Raw genomic sequence first — 18,214 nt, 5'->3', positions numbered from 1 at the left:
ACGAATTTTCTTAGACGGCGAATTATAGTCGAGATAGCGTTGAACAAGAGAAATTATGTTCCAGAGAAAAAGGGCAGTAATGGCTTTCGAATTCGAGTTACTTTTTACTTGGAATCTGACGACACATTTCTATCGACCCAATTACTTGGATTTTCGATCTTGACCGATGCGAAATTTGAATCGAATTCTATAGGTTTAAAGGTGGAGACTCAAGGAAATCGTTAAAATAAGAATAATCCTCGGCAAATTTTTTTACAACGTGAGATGTTGACGAAACTTTTCGTCAGTTTCCATAAATATTCCTTGACATTTCAAGATACAACAATTTTGTTTTCGTTACATTTTATCGACGTTTACTGAATAACGTGGTCCATGAATCTCCCGGTCAACGATGTTGATCGGCACGCAGTCCAGCATTTCAACCAAAAATAGAACAGAATTTTTTTCATAATCGAAAAATGCAAAATTGATAATAATACGCGACTCTGAATGCGAAGCAGTGCAAAATTTGTATTTCGATTATGTAATAAACACAGTTAGAATACTTAATATTATGATCAAGCAGATTCATGCGATGAGTTGTGCATTATTTTACATAGAATATGATTTCGAAATAAAAAACATGGCTTTATGATAAAAAAGACAAGATGACCTTGAAATAACTTTAAAAATGCCCACGCATTAAAAAGTGCTCACTCGAAACTCCTCACTAGAAATACTGAAGGACATGTGTCGGTTGTTTTATTTTTTTTAAATCACGTGTCTATACATTTTTTTACAATCCCAACTTAAATGGGACAATCTGTATATATGAGGTATTCACCAGCGTTTTTCTTACAGTTTGTAAATATTAGAAAAAATATAAAACAGAAGGAAGTTGTACTGTTTTCGCAATCAGTGTAATGGTATCTGTAATTTTTGTTTGCTGCGTTATTTTCCTAACAATAGAAGTGATCTTCAATTTTTTAAATGAAATGCTACGTATTTTTTTATGTCAAATAAAAGCGTGTGCCGAATTGAATTCATTCGAAACCTTTAAGGTCACGCGCAAGGTCGAATGAAAGCATTCAGGGACGAAGAAATCATGTTGAATATTTCTTTGTTACTTGAATATTGAACATTTACTGTAGCCTCGACTCAAGTACATGTTCAATATGATTGCTTCGTGCATAAATGCTTCCACTTGAGCTTGTGTAACCTTGAAGATCATTATGTCGTATGCGAATGTATTCGTTTTGGCACGCGCTTTCGTATGATAGACAAAATACGTAGCGTTACATTTATAAAAAACATTAATGCAGATCAAAAAAATTACAGACACGATTACATTGCTTGCAAAGAACGTGTAACTTGTTGCTCTTTCATGTTTTTTTAATGTTTACTATTTGCAAAGACAAACATCGACTAGAGTGATCGTGAACACCCTGTATACATGCTTTGTGTCAGTATAATCGATTAAACAAAAGTAGGTTGCCAAAAATACTAACTTTTCTGAAATAAAAATTTTAACCTGTTTTTCTCAAAACCGCACTTTTCAAATTGGCGTGCGGCATAAATAAAAAAATAATTAATCGACTGAGCAAAACATGTATATGGTACAATATAACTAAGTTCTTCATTGTACGAACTTGCTTAATTTGTAATATTAATTATTCAAACTACGTTTATTGCTTGATTAACATAAAAATTTTACGCAAAAATCACTCCTTTCTTTTCAAAGCCGCGCACTATCATTTATATTTTATATTTATTATTTTATCACTAGCATTTTTCTAAACGGGATTTAGATTCTTACGACGTGTAGTGCTATTATGAAAAACCCTGCTTTATTTTTCGCCAAAATGCTAGACTGCGCACTGACCGAACAAAACAGAAATGTATGTTGTATCTTGTAATATCAAAAAATGTGTATGGAACGTGACGAAAAGTTTCATCAATGTTTTACGTTATAAAAGTACTGTCGACAATCATTCTTATTTTAATGGTTTACTTGAGTCTCCCACCCCTTGAGATAATAACTCGTTCAGCAATACGAGGAGTGATTAATACGCGTAGAAAGCAAACGAAATTAAGGCAGGAAAACGTATACTGCATTCATATTTTACACGTTATCCAAGAGTAAACGACCACTTTACATGCGTAAGGTGCAGATACATTTCATTTACTTCAAACTGGGCAGCAAATTATTCGCGTTAAACGATGCAAAATGATGGACGTAAACAACTCGGTTTCCCACTGGAATGAAACTGTACAAGTATTGAGTACAGCGCTGCAAAAAATAGGCGCACGTTCATTATTAACAATAACCTGTTTCCGCCAGCATTATTAAGTGCAATTCTGATCGATATAAGATGTATTCGATTTAACATTCTATTGATCATTGTGATGCACTTGTACGGTTATTTGTTGTCGCAACTGAAAATGATTATACATATTAGGGTGTTATCCAACTCTGTTTGTACAATAGATCTTGTTGGATCGTTTTAGATTGAATTGTTTACGTACGAAACGCGTTAAGGGTTTACGTATGTGGCTTATGAATGAAATTGGAATTAATACTTTATTTTTATCTACAACATTCTTGCAAGCCTAAGCAAAGCTGGGTAATATTCATAGAGAAAATATTTGAGATACTATTTTAAGATTCTTCACAATTCAAATGAAACGCTACTTCAAGTAGGACATAACGTTTGAGTAGATAAAATATTTTATTTTGATAATCTAAAACATAAAATGAAACAGTTTTTATTCTAATAACATAAAACATAAAATAGAATATTTCCCACGACTCTTAATCTGAAAATAAATCGTGAAAATTATCAACGTAATGCAAAGGAAAAGTACTTCGTTCGTATTTTAGATTATCAAAATAAATTTTGCACTATGATTCAGTAAAATAAAATTATTTTATTTATTGAAGTAAATTAAATAAATAAAATATTCTGAACTATGGCACAAATATTTTCGGTGTTTTTTCAAATAAAATACTATTTGAAATATTATCTGAAAAATTTGTTACAAGAAATGAAGTATTTTATTTTTAAAGGGGTATGTACATTCTTTCGAACATATAAAATATTTTCTTTTTCAAAAATACATGCATGATCTAAAATAAAATATCTATTTACTATTGGCCCTTTGAGATACCATCTTTTTTACTCAGCCCTGTGTACAAATCAATACCAATCTAGTATAATATGTTAATTACTCATAACCACTTTATTATCAGAACATCGACTTCTACTCGATTAGTTCAGGTAAACGAGGTACTACAGTAATTACATGTAACTAAACGAAAGGTCTTAACAATATTAAATGTTCTTGATTACAATAAGCGCTTTATTTGAAACAGGTCTATATCAGTATTGCATAATACGCTATTAAAAGACCAATAAAATCGAATGGATGGTATAATAACTCGGTTGCAGAAGGTTATTAAAATGTTTCAAGGCAGAAAGTTAAACGACTACTAATTTATGATTCTCATAAAGAGCGGCGAACGATCAGCGGAAATAATATTAAATTGAGATGGAAGAATTCGATGAGATTGAATTTCTATCGTTATTCCGTGGTGGAGAACAATTAGCGCTGATTTAAATATGATCTGCGGCGTCCGTCACGAACAGGGATGCACTTATGAGATTGTCAATGTATAAAATTTCAATGGATCTCTTGATTTAGGTAATGCAACAGCGCGCGATGACAGAGAAATGATGAAGCGCGCCGTCACTGTTTCGCCTCTTCCAAGAAGGAAACTCTATACTACGTCAAACATTAGCGCACACCGAGCGAATGCAGATTAAAAACGGATAATGCATCGGATGATTTATGTACTGTAAAACATTGGACGATTAATTTAACTAATAGCGGTTACAGAACAAATCGTGGCGAGGATTGAAATGGAAATATGTAATGTGAATGACAATAAAAGTACGATAGGAAAGTAAAGATAGTAGAACTTGGAATTTCAGATCGGAAATTTTTTCCATTAAACTGAGAAGTTTCGTTTTGTAATGAAAATTGTATGAAAATTTGATAAAGGTCCGTGAGATTCAAAGAAAGTTGACGTAGACAATTTATAAATAAATTAATAGGTTGAACATAAATGTGACCGCATTTTCAAATTCTCTGATTCCCCCTATTTTTTCATTTTTTTATTTTTTTCCCTACATATATAGTTTTACAGTTTGTCCTACAATTATCGTTTTAATTTATTATTTACAAATATATTATATAAAATACTGAATTTCTAAAACACAATTTACCGGGTCGATAGTTTAGGGCTCGATTACTTTTTCTAACAATGGTGAATTACAACGAATTCGGTTCGGTTTCATTAGGAAAATCACTTTCAAGTTTCGAGATTTCGACGAGCGCTGGATTAGCAGCCGATTTGTTAATACGCTCCGAAGGAACAATTAAACCATCGTGCGGCAGTTGATTGAAATTGACGTCCATCATTGTATTATATAGTGACTAGAGGGCAGTATCTGCGATTCGATCACTCGATAGGCTCGACAACAAAGCCGCAGCTTCCCTCCTTTTGATTTTAGTGTGCCATTATACAGTATGAGTCGATTGATTGAAATACGAGAACACTTAACGGCACATACATAAATTAATACTTTTTTGTAGAAAATGTCGAGCTGCGTGTACTAATGTTTAAAAAAATATATGATTATAATTAAAATAGTGTGAAGATGACATTGAAATCTCCGAAAATTCTCCAGCTGCGAAAAGATTATTATGGCTATAAACTATGGTTAATAAAGTTTTTTGGTATCTCCAAAAATAACAGAGTAAATTAGGTCATTGAGTATGAAATGCATACCTCGTTATTTTGTTATCAAATCTGTGCATTTCGTACTTAGTGACCTAATTATATAAACTATATCTGCAGTAACGTGTGCAACAATTGATACATGACTCTTTTTCGCCCACAGTAATTCGTGCAAAATGTCACTCATTTGATTGTCGAAATTTTTTGTTATATCGGGTTACATTTTAAGTGTTTATACGTTTGTTTTCATATTTCAAAATGCATTATACTTTACAAAAACCTTGTTAAAAATCGCTTTTTCTCTATAAAAAGTCAAGATAAACAGCGAAGAAAACTGCAACTAAAGCTTGTTACTTGTCTTAAGTACTACTTGTCTTAAGCGCCAACAAATCGATCAGTTTCACCGGTAATTCAAAAACGTAAAAAAGTATCGGTGCAGAATAAAAGAGCTAAAGCTTCCTGTAAATGGAATCGAGCTAACGATGGACTCTCGAATAGTATTTCTAAAAAACATTTTACATCAAATTTCAGATCTCCACCTCGGCTGTGAATGTTGTAACAAGACAAATCCGGATAATCCGTTTTTGGCCGATTTGTCTATTGAATTGCGCGCAAAGTTGTGCAAACATTTCGGTATATCGCGGTCGACTGAGTGAGTAAATCTAAAATTCTCTCTGGCCTTTTCGATTCAATATTTTTGCTTCAAAAGTTGTTGTATCACGTCCAAAAATCAGATTTTTCGTTGTGAAATTTATTTTATTTAAAAAAAAAACTTAACAGTGGAACTGTGGTATGAGTCGAAAAACTCAATTTCGTATGTATAAAATGCAATAAGTCATGAAAAAATGGCAATATTGTAGTAGATCGGAGAAAATATTTTGGAATCATAGTGAAAATGGCTGCGAACGCAAAGAGTCGATCCTAAGCATACTCAGTTGTATTTTTGTCAAAAAGGTATGTTGTTTGAGTGTTATACTGCTTCGATTTTATAGTATTTTCTATCAAATCATATTCTCATTTCATTGACACTAAAACTACCGAGCACTGAAAGCAACTGACACACATTGTTTTGTGATAATAATAACAACATTGTATGTGCTTCCATTTAAGAAGTTCGTTCAAAAATTTCTCAGGAAGACATTGTTACAGTACCGATAGATTGTTGAAGAAGAGATGAGAAATATTTTTACGGTATCAATAAATTGTTGAAGAAGAAATGGGAAACATTTTTATCCGTTTCGAGGTTCTAGTGTTACAGGTACAACAAAATGTGACTGTGTATTTGCTTCTGCTTTCGTAACATTAATTAGTAGAATATGTAGGTTTTTCGAAAATCAGATCAGCGTTAAGAAGTTAACAAAAAGTATGAGGAACACTTTACAAAATTTTCTTCGTAATACACGTGGCAATATAGACTATGACAATTAGAGCAAATATTCTCTAATCTAGGGTTCGAAATTAACCAACGGGCAACATGAGATTCGCGAGGGCTACGCCTCCTGCCTCCCGTCGCTCGTTTCCCTGGTGATCATCTAACATACAGGCACACATACTGCTCACCTACACACACAAATATAAAGCAACAGATACACGCGCCTGAGACGCTCTGAGCCGAAAGAGGCGACCACGGGGAGCGAGACGCGCGACGGAGTTAGGAGGCGTAGCTCACGCGATCTGAATGTTGCGTGCTGGTTAATTCCGAGCCCTGCTCTAATCAAAGACATATAATCGGACTTTTTTTTATTTAGCAACAAAAATATTTTAGCGTATAAAAAGGAAGTACAAATGCGATAGAAAAGTTGTATCTGCCATGATTAAATTAACAATCGAACGGCGGGAATCGGATCCACTTTGAACCTTCGATATAAATATTATCTGACTATCTGGTTGGACAATTTTTAATTCCATACTTTTCATTGAGGTTTTGTAGAAAGACTACTGTATTTTGATGGAGTATGATAAAAAATACGTTGAAAAAAATTGATAATTAAAATTATAAATGATCCGAAGCATACTCACGTTATATTTTTGTCAAAAAGGTCCGCCGTTCGAGTGTTAAATAATCTGCGCTTTCAACTTTTATGTTTCCTATACCAAGTGAGCACAGCTATTATGCGATCCTAAAAGTTTCATACCTAAAAATGTAACCTCATTCTGCTCAAGCTTGATATTTCCGATTATACTGTGAATATTTGTCCTACTTTGAATCGTCTAACCATAAATCGTGTTTATTTTAAAATGTTTTACAAAAATTTCGTATTAAAGCCGGTTTTTACATGTGAATTAGTATATTTACTCTAACTATGCGAACCTAGTAATTAGCACTTAACCTATGGAGTTCTAAAAGCGAATAACGTGTTTGGTTTTATAAGAACGACAAGACTGAATGTATCTAGTCTTTCCGTCATTTTTATTATAACGTAAGCATGGACCAAAGAATTTGATTGCAATCGTTCCTTTGAAAAAAGTCTTCGTAATTTCAACGATTTGATAATAAAAAATGTCAGATCGGTCTTTTTTGGCCAGCATTGTAGATTTAGTATTAGAGCGCGGAGTTTTATGCGAATTTTTATTATTATCACACATGATTTTACAGAAATTAGAATTCCAGAAAAATTTCCTACGTCAACTAAGAAATCGGAGGGAGTTCTTCTAAATAGTATCGGATAGCGCCTAGTATCGGACATTAAGCTGTTTCTAGCAAGAGAACAGAAATACAACAGTTGTTTCAACTGTCAACATACAGGCGAGGATAAAGCAAACGACGTGTGGCATCCGTTCGCTACTATCGCGCGTCCAAAGGCAGTAAAATCGATCGATTATTGGCGTTTGTATTGAAATCAGTGCATCGTGTCGAGTAAGGAGTGTGATATTTATCAAATTTTTATGAATAAAAGACATCTGAATTGTGGTAAGCACTCTTTATTTACTTTTTATTCGTTGCGAATTATTGATTTACAAAATATTAATAAACATTCATTTAATTGTAAATTATTTTGGAATCATGCGCGACAATTTAAACATGTTTGCTGTTTCCGGTGTTTACATGAATTTCCACATTTCCTTAAAATCGATAGTCGAAATTAACATTAATTTGATTTAAATATTGTAGCTACAGTATATTCTCTCAAATTGTCCCTCAGCTTGTAAACAAAAATGGACAATTTCGGAAGAGATACGATTATTCAAGCCCCGCAACGATTGTCAACAATTATAAAAACGATGGTTTTTAGTTTAGTACTCACAAAGCTCAAATAATCGTATCTCTTCTTGCCAAAATGTCCATTTTTGTTTATAATCTGAAAGCCATCATAATTTTTTCGCATCAGGAGTATTTTCGGAGATTTCAAGGTCACCTTCACACTATTTCAATTATAATCATATATATTTTTAAACATTAGTTGACGATGCAGCTCGACATTTTCTACAAAAAAGTATTAATTTATGTATATCGAAAATTGATTAGTTTAGTAGATATATTAACATTAATTTTGTGGATTATGCCGTGCCAACAAGTGCACATTATGTACATTAAAGTTATCACGATTCGTAAATGTGCTTTTATCGGAAAATAACACTGAATATCTGCTAAATTAATAATTTTTCGACATAAATAGGTCGATACCTTTTTATAGAAAATGCCGCGCTGCGTCAACTATTGTTTAAAAAAATACATGATTATGATTAAAAAAGTGAAGATGACTTTGAAATCTCCGAAAATTCTCCAACTGCGAAAAAATTATTATGGCTATATACAATATAACTTTTGTTAGCGAAGTTTTTCGATACCTCCAAACACATCAGAGATACTTAGGTAGCCTCCTTTAGCTGGAACACCCTGTATATTACCGAATATTGTTACCAAATATATAGCACATTACTGAATACACTGATTTCACACAGAATAAATTTAATATGAAAGAAAAACATATAAGAACATGCGAATATACATACTATAAATTAAATGTATTACATTCAAATTTTATACACTGGACGTATGTGCAAAATAAAAAATTAGAAAATTATATAGAAAAATATAGCATATTCGTTCGTTCTAGCACTTTTGATTCGATGAGGAGAACTGTTCGCTGTAGTATTCGTTCGTTGCAGGACACCGCCCCACTGTATGTCTTTCACTATGCAATAAAATTACTTGAGAATGGTGCAAAGAACAAGGCTGAGATAAGAGAATTAAGTTAAAGACAATAAAATTGAGGTTTCCATAGAAAAGGCAAAAACCAAGAAGTTGCTGCAAGTAGAAATAAACTCCGCGGTTCAATGCTAGGATGATATCTAATCGGGCACACCCATTTCGGGAATTATGTTCACGCGCTAAGAAAACTGTTAGAAAGGCGGAGATTAGATGTTATACTTTATTTACCCCGGCCTGGAAGTAGTTCAACACCGTTGTAGCGAGATAGACTTCGTGAGAGAACACCATAAATCAGGGTGGCTTAATATCACCGGCGTCGGTTCGTTGTCCCTTAAAGCTTTTGTTCCTAGTTGGGGCGGAAAACGAGAAGGAAGAATAAATCGCGGAGCCAGGACAGGATCGTTCACTTCCTAGATCAATTTGCTCAATTAACTTTTCCGTTTCTGCTACTTCTTATTTTTGTGAGTCTACTATCGCTGGTACGTTACGTCATAGACGGTTGCTGGTTGCCGATATTTACGGCCGTCGGACCCCGTTTCTAGACATCGGAATGGTCGGGGACTGTCCAACGAGAAATAAAATTGCCTATCTAATATAACGGAGGACGAAGAAATGCTTTTCCGGTATTGGGTATAGATGTCCCAACTACGGTCAGTGTCCCTATAACTGCCACTTTAATTATTTTACTTGACAAATAGTGCGAGGAAAATCGTAAAGAAGAACAACTTTAATGTTAAACTTGGTCTCCGTTTTAGGTAATAATGGGGAAACATTGCATCCTTATATTTATACATTAATGTTAAAAAGTGTATTGTTAAAAGCGTATCAAGAATGCAACTGGTATGAGTAGAGAATAAGGAAAATGTCGTAGTGCAAAAAGAGAAGTAATTTTACCATTCATTCCATATCTGCTGCAATAAATAAATTAATAATATACGGGGTGTTTCGGTAACTCTGTAACAAAGCGTTATCGTTAACGAAATCGTTTCTTTTGGAAGGTCACATTTCTCGAGATTTCAAGGTCATCGATGTTGTTTTAAATAGGATTACTTTATTGGGACACGTTTGTGACAGTCGTATGGACGCGACGATTTTTTAAATGTCGGTTATAGGGACATCGAACGTCTTTATGCATTTTCAATCAATAAGCAATTAACACATGATATTTATTATATAAAGAAATTGTCTTTATTAAAAGAGATTTTAAGCTTTATTATCCTGAAAATTGAAACGATTTTTGGGGGTTAAACATTTTCTGAAAGAATTAACTAAAGTTACGCGATAAGCTTAAGATTGGAATGTGAATGTTATGCATTTATGACAGAAATTAGTAGATCAAATACAAAATTATAAGGATACGTGAAGAATTTAATGATTTTGTCATATTATGTTCAATTTATCAGAATTATTAACACTGGAACGTAGGTTTGACATCTAAATTGTAGGTTCACCATCATTTATAATATTGTTCATCAATTTTTGTCAACATGTTTTTCAAGATGCCTCTGCCAGACATATTAGTTTTTCTTCATATTACTTTCTAGAAGAAACATTTTGCTTAAAGAAGAAATAATAACGTAATAGCTTCTTTTTGTTCTATATTTTCTGCATTACTCTGTCAGTTCTATCGACAAACGTTTGCATCGATCAATTTTTAAGAAAAAGATGCAAAAAGTTCGTAATTCTTGATACATTTCTTTTGAAAAAATTGATCTTTCCCGAAGCTGTTCATGTAGTTAAACTTCTTATAAAAAAAAATACGTTACTTCGAAAAAATAAGTTTTCTATAGTCAAAGATGTGTGATTCAAAGATGTCACTCTCAAATTGAACGCATTCGTGATTATCGTTAAAATTGGTGACGCTTTTAGTTGATATAGTTTTGTGAAAGAATTCAAGCTTTGTATTTCTTAAAAAAGAATGTGTAGTTAAAGTCATTTGTCCGATCAAAATAAACGAATGTTGCGAGCCGATTCAACAACAACGCGAGTTGTTTTACAAGCAAAGTATTTCATTGCGGTTACAAATCTAAAAAACATTGCTATACCTCGGATTTTTATGGAGTTACAGTTTATAAATGCCACCGAATCGGAGTATAATAAAAGCTTCGGTAGTATTCGGTTTCAGAAGCACATTAAGAGCGTTTTACATACACGTATTGACAAGATTTAAGAAACATGTTGCACAGGTTCATATTCTTGACTATAGTAAACATTCTTAACATAGGATAATTTGTATCGCGTCAACGAAGATATTAATTTCATTTTTGTATAATTCCGTATTTTTATTTTATTTTTCATCTTATCTTTTTCTTTCATTTTTAATTTTTATATGTGCTGGTATGCACTAAATGAAACACTGCAATGTAAACAATGTGTTATATACTTCGTTGCAATATCTACTGTTAATTTAGCTGCTTCATTGGAACGAATAAACGTGGCCGTGCAAGCGCGACCAATAATCAAAATAATTCTCTCGATCTCCGTGCAAACGTTGCCAAAATGAAAAGCAGTATCGGTTTTACTGCTGAAAACGCGTCTGACGTTTCCTAAATATTTAAATTTCCCACCGCAAATAGTGCGATTTCGTAATCGCGTTGCTCGGAGCACGCCGAAAATGAATAAGAAAAATAGGATAGCGATGTGTGCAGGAAGTTTGCAATTTTGTATTTTTGTAGTTTTATCTGTGCGTTAGTATCGACGTTTCGGTTGAATTTTCGTGCTAATAATTACGCATTCGACGAAGTAAAAGAATTCCGTTCAAAATTCGTCGAAATCAAAGAATTCGATTCAAAACTTATCGAAATAAAAGATCTCGATTCAAAATTTACCAAAAGAAAAGTACTGGATTCAAAATTTATCAAAATAAGAAGGTTCGACTATAATTTAAGACATGCTATTCCTGCAACGAAAATTCAACTGAAACTATTTCCTGTGCCATACAGAAGTCAAGTGCTCGGGCAATTAATCTATTCCTGTCAGACTTTAGATGATATTATGATAACATGACGAAAGCGGTTTGCAAAGAGAAACATACATCCATATTTTATGCATCCACTCTTGTTATTATACTGCGAGGAAACTTGCGAGAAAACGAAGCATACGAGAGAGCGTGAAGTTAAAAATATTAAAAATATTAATGCTCGTTTGATACCATAGAGACATTATTTCCATACAAAGTAAGAGAACGAACCAATAAAATTGTTCAATGCGACTGAAAAAAGGTTTCATGTAAAATTTAATTTTTCATCGTATAAAATAAAGCTATAAGTTTCCATTTAACCCTAGAAAGATAACCATATGACAACGTACGTAAAAGATAACCATACGCTTCAGAGGCGCATGTTTTTCTAAGGCGTCAATTTTATACTAACAATGGATATTTATTTAAGTTAATCTAGTCATTTTAAAGGTTTGGCATTATTGTAAAAATAAAATGCATTTATATTATATTTTTTTATATTTTAAGTAATTTTAAACTTAAATCACTAGACCTCTATGAAAAATTAACAAAAATCAACAGTCTTCGCAGGCGCCTCTGCGACGTAGGTTATCTTTCTCGGGTTAAAGAAACAAAGTTACCTTGTAAATAACCTTCAATGCGATCAACAAGATATAAACAAATAAAATAGTTGCATCGCGAAATCGAGTTACTTTTATATTGAACATTTTTCTCGAAAATGCGTTGTTTTCGAGATATTTAGATTTAAAGTTTTCATAGGAACATCCTGTACGTGTACGTATTTACATATTGATGCACGAAGTTGATCCAATAGAATTCCCGAGAATAGCAAATTCACCGTGCTGGTTCCGCATCTGCATGTTGGTTTATTAACAATATGTCGCTGCCTGACTTTTCCACTTTTCGAGCTTCTGCGGAGGAAACTTGGCTGGATCTCCAAGTTTTCTAGTTCACTTCCGAAGGTGGAGTTTACATTTTCGCTTTGCTTATTTCCAATGGTGATTGACCAATAGGATGCACGAAGTTTCAGACGCAGGATATTTCACGGCGCGGCGCGCGGCGCTGGGGAAGCCAACACTTCTCTAAGAAATGTAATTTATGGGACGAGTGTCTGTCAACTATTGATCGACCTTGCGTTTTCTTTCAGCGAATAGAAAAGTTTCGCGGTTATCGCTGAATCTTCTCACAATAGACAAGAAGATGAAAGAAATTTTTATAAAATGCGCTTTCATTTGAGATTAAATAATTCTTCTTACGAAATTCATCTCTGTAATTTTATATTATTTTTATACTATAATTAGACAGCAGTTATTTTTGCATTCATGAGAAAGAATTAAAGTATTTAATGGTGTTATTGTGTTACTTTAATTAATAATATATATTAATAATAATATTAATATTTAAATAATAATTTGTTATTCTTTTACCTATCAATTTTTCCAACATATTTTTAAGGTGCTCATTTCAGATTAATTTTCTATCCCTTAAAATTAATTTTCAGAAACAGAATAGTCAAACAACAATTTTTGTTTAATTTTTCTTTTTCACAATTGTCTTAGACAATTTTTATTTTGCATTATTTGCGATATAAGATTGTAGACGAATTTTGCAATGAAAATGATTTAATCTCAAACGAAAACGTATCTTATAACAATATTTTTGTTTATCCTATTTTCTATTTTTCAGTCAATATTTCGAACACATATTTACGCGTTACTATAAAAACTCTGTTGTTTCTTCTCCACGACTCAATTGTAAACAGAATGTTACCGATCAAATGATCAGCACGTGAGCGACTTTTATAATTGGTTGCAACACGCACTGTCGCGGACTTATATAAACCGTAGGTTGAGGGGTTAAACAATCTTTTTTAACAGAATATTATTGCACCATATTGCATTGTCATCCCCGAAGTGGGAATGCAAAATTTCGGGACAATAGCTTATCAGAAAATAGTTTTAAAAAACGATGCCAAAGTTTTGTCCGTGGGCAACTATCATCTGGGGGTTAAATAGAAGTTATAGACAATAGTGATTGTTGCGTGTGAATCTGCAAACTGTTTTTCTCCGTTATCCTTACTTTTTGAGAAGTTTTATTTTGGAGAACAGTAAAATGTTCAACTTGAACGCATTGCACTCAATGTTATTTTAACCCAGACTCCAAGACATTGTTTTCCGTCCCAGAGTATTTTAAATTAGCATGATCTATCGCATTTTATCCGTATGAAATTGAGTCTGAGTTTTCAATATTCATATTTTCAACGGTTTTTTGAAATGCAAACAAATTCGACGATGTCCAAATTATTTTGGAACGTGATATAGCAATTTTTAGTGGCACCTCAGAGTCAGTTGCCACTCGAGTACAAAGGGTTAAGATGTTATACTGGTGATTCTTATGAAGAACTATTCTGTAGACTCTCCCGAATAAAAGAGTGTGTTTATTTATAACATTATCAATATTCAAACTTATTTAAAGACAGCGAGACTGTACCATTCGTTAAAACACGTTTTTTTCCCTTTTCAGAAACCACCGACAGAATTTGAGCTATTGCAAATGTTGCTCAGATAAAAATTATAATTTGAAGAATGTATTAAATGTTAAACATAAAATTGTATAACAACAGAATATGTACACTTACCGACAAAAGTAAGAAACACAGATGCATATTCTTGGGTGTAGTAAACCTTCTCAATGTTGGATAAATGTTTGTACTGTATTAATGAAAATGTTAATTCTCCTTTTTCATAATTTCTTTTTTTTTTTTATTTGTCGTATGCACTAAATAAAACAATATTGTGATATAAACAATGTGTTATATGCTTTTAACGTGTACTTTTCATTTAATAAAACGTATACTTATTAAAATATCAAATTTTACATAAATGTAAAAACGCGTTGTTTTCATTTCCGGGTCAGTAATAGCATTATCGTTGTAACAACATTTGTGTCTGCATATTTTGTTTCTGGAATGGAAGAACCATGTTATAGTTACACAAACAAGGATGTTTCGAGACAACAAATTTTTGTTTCGCTAGTAAATTGGCTGTGCCACGGTCAACTGGATAGTAATTTAGGAGCATTTATTAATTTTAGGAGCATTTTTAATGCCTAGACAATCGGAGTAAAATCTGACTTACATCTTAATTAAACGTGACTATAAATTTTGAAGTTACTGAGAAAGCGGTTTAATTAAAAGAAAAGGCGAGAATTACCAAGGTTAATCGTAAATAGAACAAACAATTAGTGTCTGAGAATTTACTAGCTATTGGATTATGTCAGCAGGATTGATTAACTCATTTTCGACGATTGTGACACTCATTACTTAAATCATTACTAGTACAATTCTAATTGTCACCTAATCATCCAATTTTCGACATTTATGGGACTTAATACCTAAATCATTAGTATTATAATCTGAATCGTCACCTGCTTATTCAATTTTCGATGATGTTTCGAAGAATTGACGAGTATGGTCGTAAATATTATAATACAACAGAAACGTAAACAATTTTATGTATTCATTAAATACATAAATACACGTAACGATGCTTCGACCAAAATAAATTATAAAAATTGTTGGTACATTTACCTTGCGGTTGTATATTAATATAAAATGCTCTAATTTATTAAATAATCCAGTATTTGGTACTAAAACGCCAGGGTATAAGGTTGGATCAGTGCTCAGCAGAATCGGGAGATTCGCCAGGAACTAAAATTCTATTCCATTCTAGAGACGGTCGTAAAATCAGCAGTAAATATTTCATAGACCGTTAAAACGTCTACTAATTTAAGTAAAATTCAATGAAAGTGTTGTAGTACGTTCAGTACGTAAAGGGTTTAATTGGGATTAAAACCCTATGGCATTCTATGAGCGTGGTATGTCACAGCGGGTCGTTCCTGAAACCGATTGGGGCGTGTAAGCACCCAAAAGGGGATTAATCTGCGCAAACCAGGATGAAGGATTGTGGTCTGTTCTATTTAGTAGAAATTTGTCATGCGATACCTTTGCCATTCATCAGAAACGGTCTACTGGAGCTTCCAATTTATTATGCAGGTTGATGCACGTCGAATAGCACACCCTTGACAAAGGCTATTAGATCAAACAGTACGATCTCTGTCGTTAGAACTGCACTGCGCATCTTTATGCAGGCCGCAGTCGTCGTGTCAATTGCAACAGACAAGGAAGCGTCTTTGTATCTTTGACAATTTTAAAACGTTGGAAACAATATATCTATCGATGTTATTAACCCTTTGCTAGGACAGGTAACAACGATTTGTTCACGAACAATTAGATCAAATCAGACTCGCGATTTTGTATGGAATTTACTAAATAATCGAAAAATCGAAATAGAACCAGATTCTTCTATTATCAAAAACTAGGATCGAAAGTAAATGAAGGCATGCAGGAAATAAATATTGTCTCGTTCTATTAGGGAGATTATCGCAGTCTTTTAACGGTTTCTACCGTTTTAACTCGCGGGAGACGAATGGTTGATCGCTGATGACGAGTGCGGGATCATTTTCACCTATGGTAAAGCTTATGTTGGAAATTGGCGTTTTGCAGGAAAATGATCCTACATTCGACGTACGAGGGTTAAATAACAGCTACCCAATTTTTACACAAATGCATGAAAATTTGAAATGAAAAAACGTTTATGTCAAGGATAATTCTGTTTTTCTATTAAAATTACAACGTTACTGTCCTCTAGAAGGTATTTTATTTCATTTCAAAAAATGATATTGGAAAAAAATGTTTCGAACAAAAGTTGTGCATTATTTCACATACAATATGATTTTAAAATAAGAACTATAGGTTTATTATAAAAAAAATCAAGATGATCTTGAAATATCCTTGAAAATGCTCGCGCATTAAAAAACTAGTAGTTGCATTTGACTCCTCACTCGAAAACTAAAGGACGCGTGTCAGTTTGTTTGTTTTTTTTAAATCACGTATCTACGAGTGCTTTTGCAATCTCAACTTAAATGGGACACCTTGTGTAAAGAAAATTGAAACACTATACTACAATATATATATATATATATATTATTATTAATATATATATAATATATATAATAATATATAATAATATATATAATATATATAATAATATATAATAATATATATAATATATATAATAATATATAATAATATATATAATATATATAATAATATATATAATATATATAATAATATATAATAATATATATAATAATATATAATAATATATATAATATATATAATAATATTATATATTAATAATAATATGTATTAATATTTCATATATATATATATATATGAAATATTAAATTTGATTTACGTCATAAGTGATATTTAGCTTGACATTTCGCCAAGAACGTGTGCGATCGAATAGGAATCGGCTGGCACGTCTGTTCATGATCTACCTATTCTACTTCCCGTAAATACTAACGCACGAACGTTCGAAACGAATGCCCGGAAACACGAAACCGTACTCTTTCCTTTCGTTTTATTTTCGCGCGCGGAGCAAAAGTGCCTGCGATCTTCCGCACGTTTCCACCAAAACACCGGCGAAGTATGCAACAAGTCCCGGGCTTTATTTATTCGTCATTAGAACGGTTCCACCATCCGTCATTTCCTCAGGTAAATAAAATTACAGCGCATCAGTTCGCAGCCGTGCTCCGCGTGTCCGCGTGGTCTTTGAATTTTCCGTCGATTTTCTTTGCTTGCTGTGTAAATCGAATGACTCAACATTTCTCGGTTAAATGTAGCGAAACGAATCGTTTGGAACGTGCTCCGTTCCTGGATCGTAATTGAGTCATGCTCGCCAGTGGTTCATGAGCACACCCCAACGAGAATCCGCAAGTCAACTGGGTGCCACTGATTCTTCTAGAGCTGCAATTTTCCCGCTCATTTCCGCTGGAATCACGGAACTTCTGTAACGGCCGGATACTCGGGCAAACTTTCGAACCTCTCCCGAGAAACACGATCGTGTCCACCATTTTGCTTTGTCGCTCGAATGTTTTCGGCAGAGACCAAAAATAATAATAGTAGTAATAATAATAATAGTTACATGAAAAATTTTATAGAAAAGCAACACAGATCGAATCATCGAAATGATTTTTTTGATCACACGAAGCGTAGTCATTGTTAAACTTGAAAGGAAATTTTGCAAAATGCAATGATTAGAAAACATGAACTTTTATGTGTTGCGGTTAGCGAATAACCATAAGTGATGGAAATAATTTTTGGTTACCAATAACCATTACAAATGACGGAAATAGTTTTTGGTTACGAATAGCAATCGTCGATGACGAGAATGTTATGTTCGTTACAGACGATAAT

At 33.0% G+C, this 18,214-nt stretch overlaps 1 protein-coding gene across 5 annotated transcripts in view; it reads right to left on the bottom strand.

Annotated features, from left to right (window-relative positions):
• Nucleotides 1-18,214, bottom strand: part of Gprk1 (G protein-coupled receptor kinase 1) — a 67,417-nt gene that overhangs the window by 30,281 nt on the left and 18,922 nt on the right. The gene's annotated exons all lie outside the window — the stretch shown is intronic.

This window comes from Megalopta genalis, chromosome 10, assembly GCF_051020955.1.
Source record: "Megalopta genalis isolate 19385.01 chromosome 10, iyMegGena1_principal, whole genome shotgun sequence".
NCBI classification, from domain to species: Eukaryota; Metazoa; Arthropoda; class Insecta; order Hymenoptera; family Halictidae; genus Megalopta; species Megalopta genalis.
The sequence above is the reverse complement of the archived record's forward strand: the minus strand, read 5'-3'. Positions and strand labels throughout refer to the sequence as shown.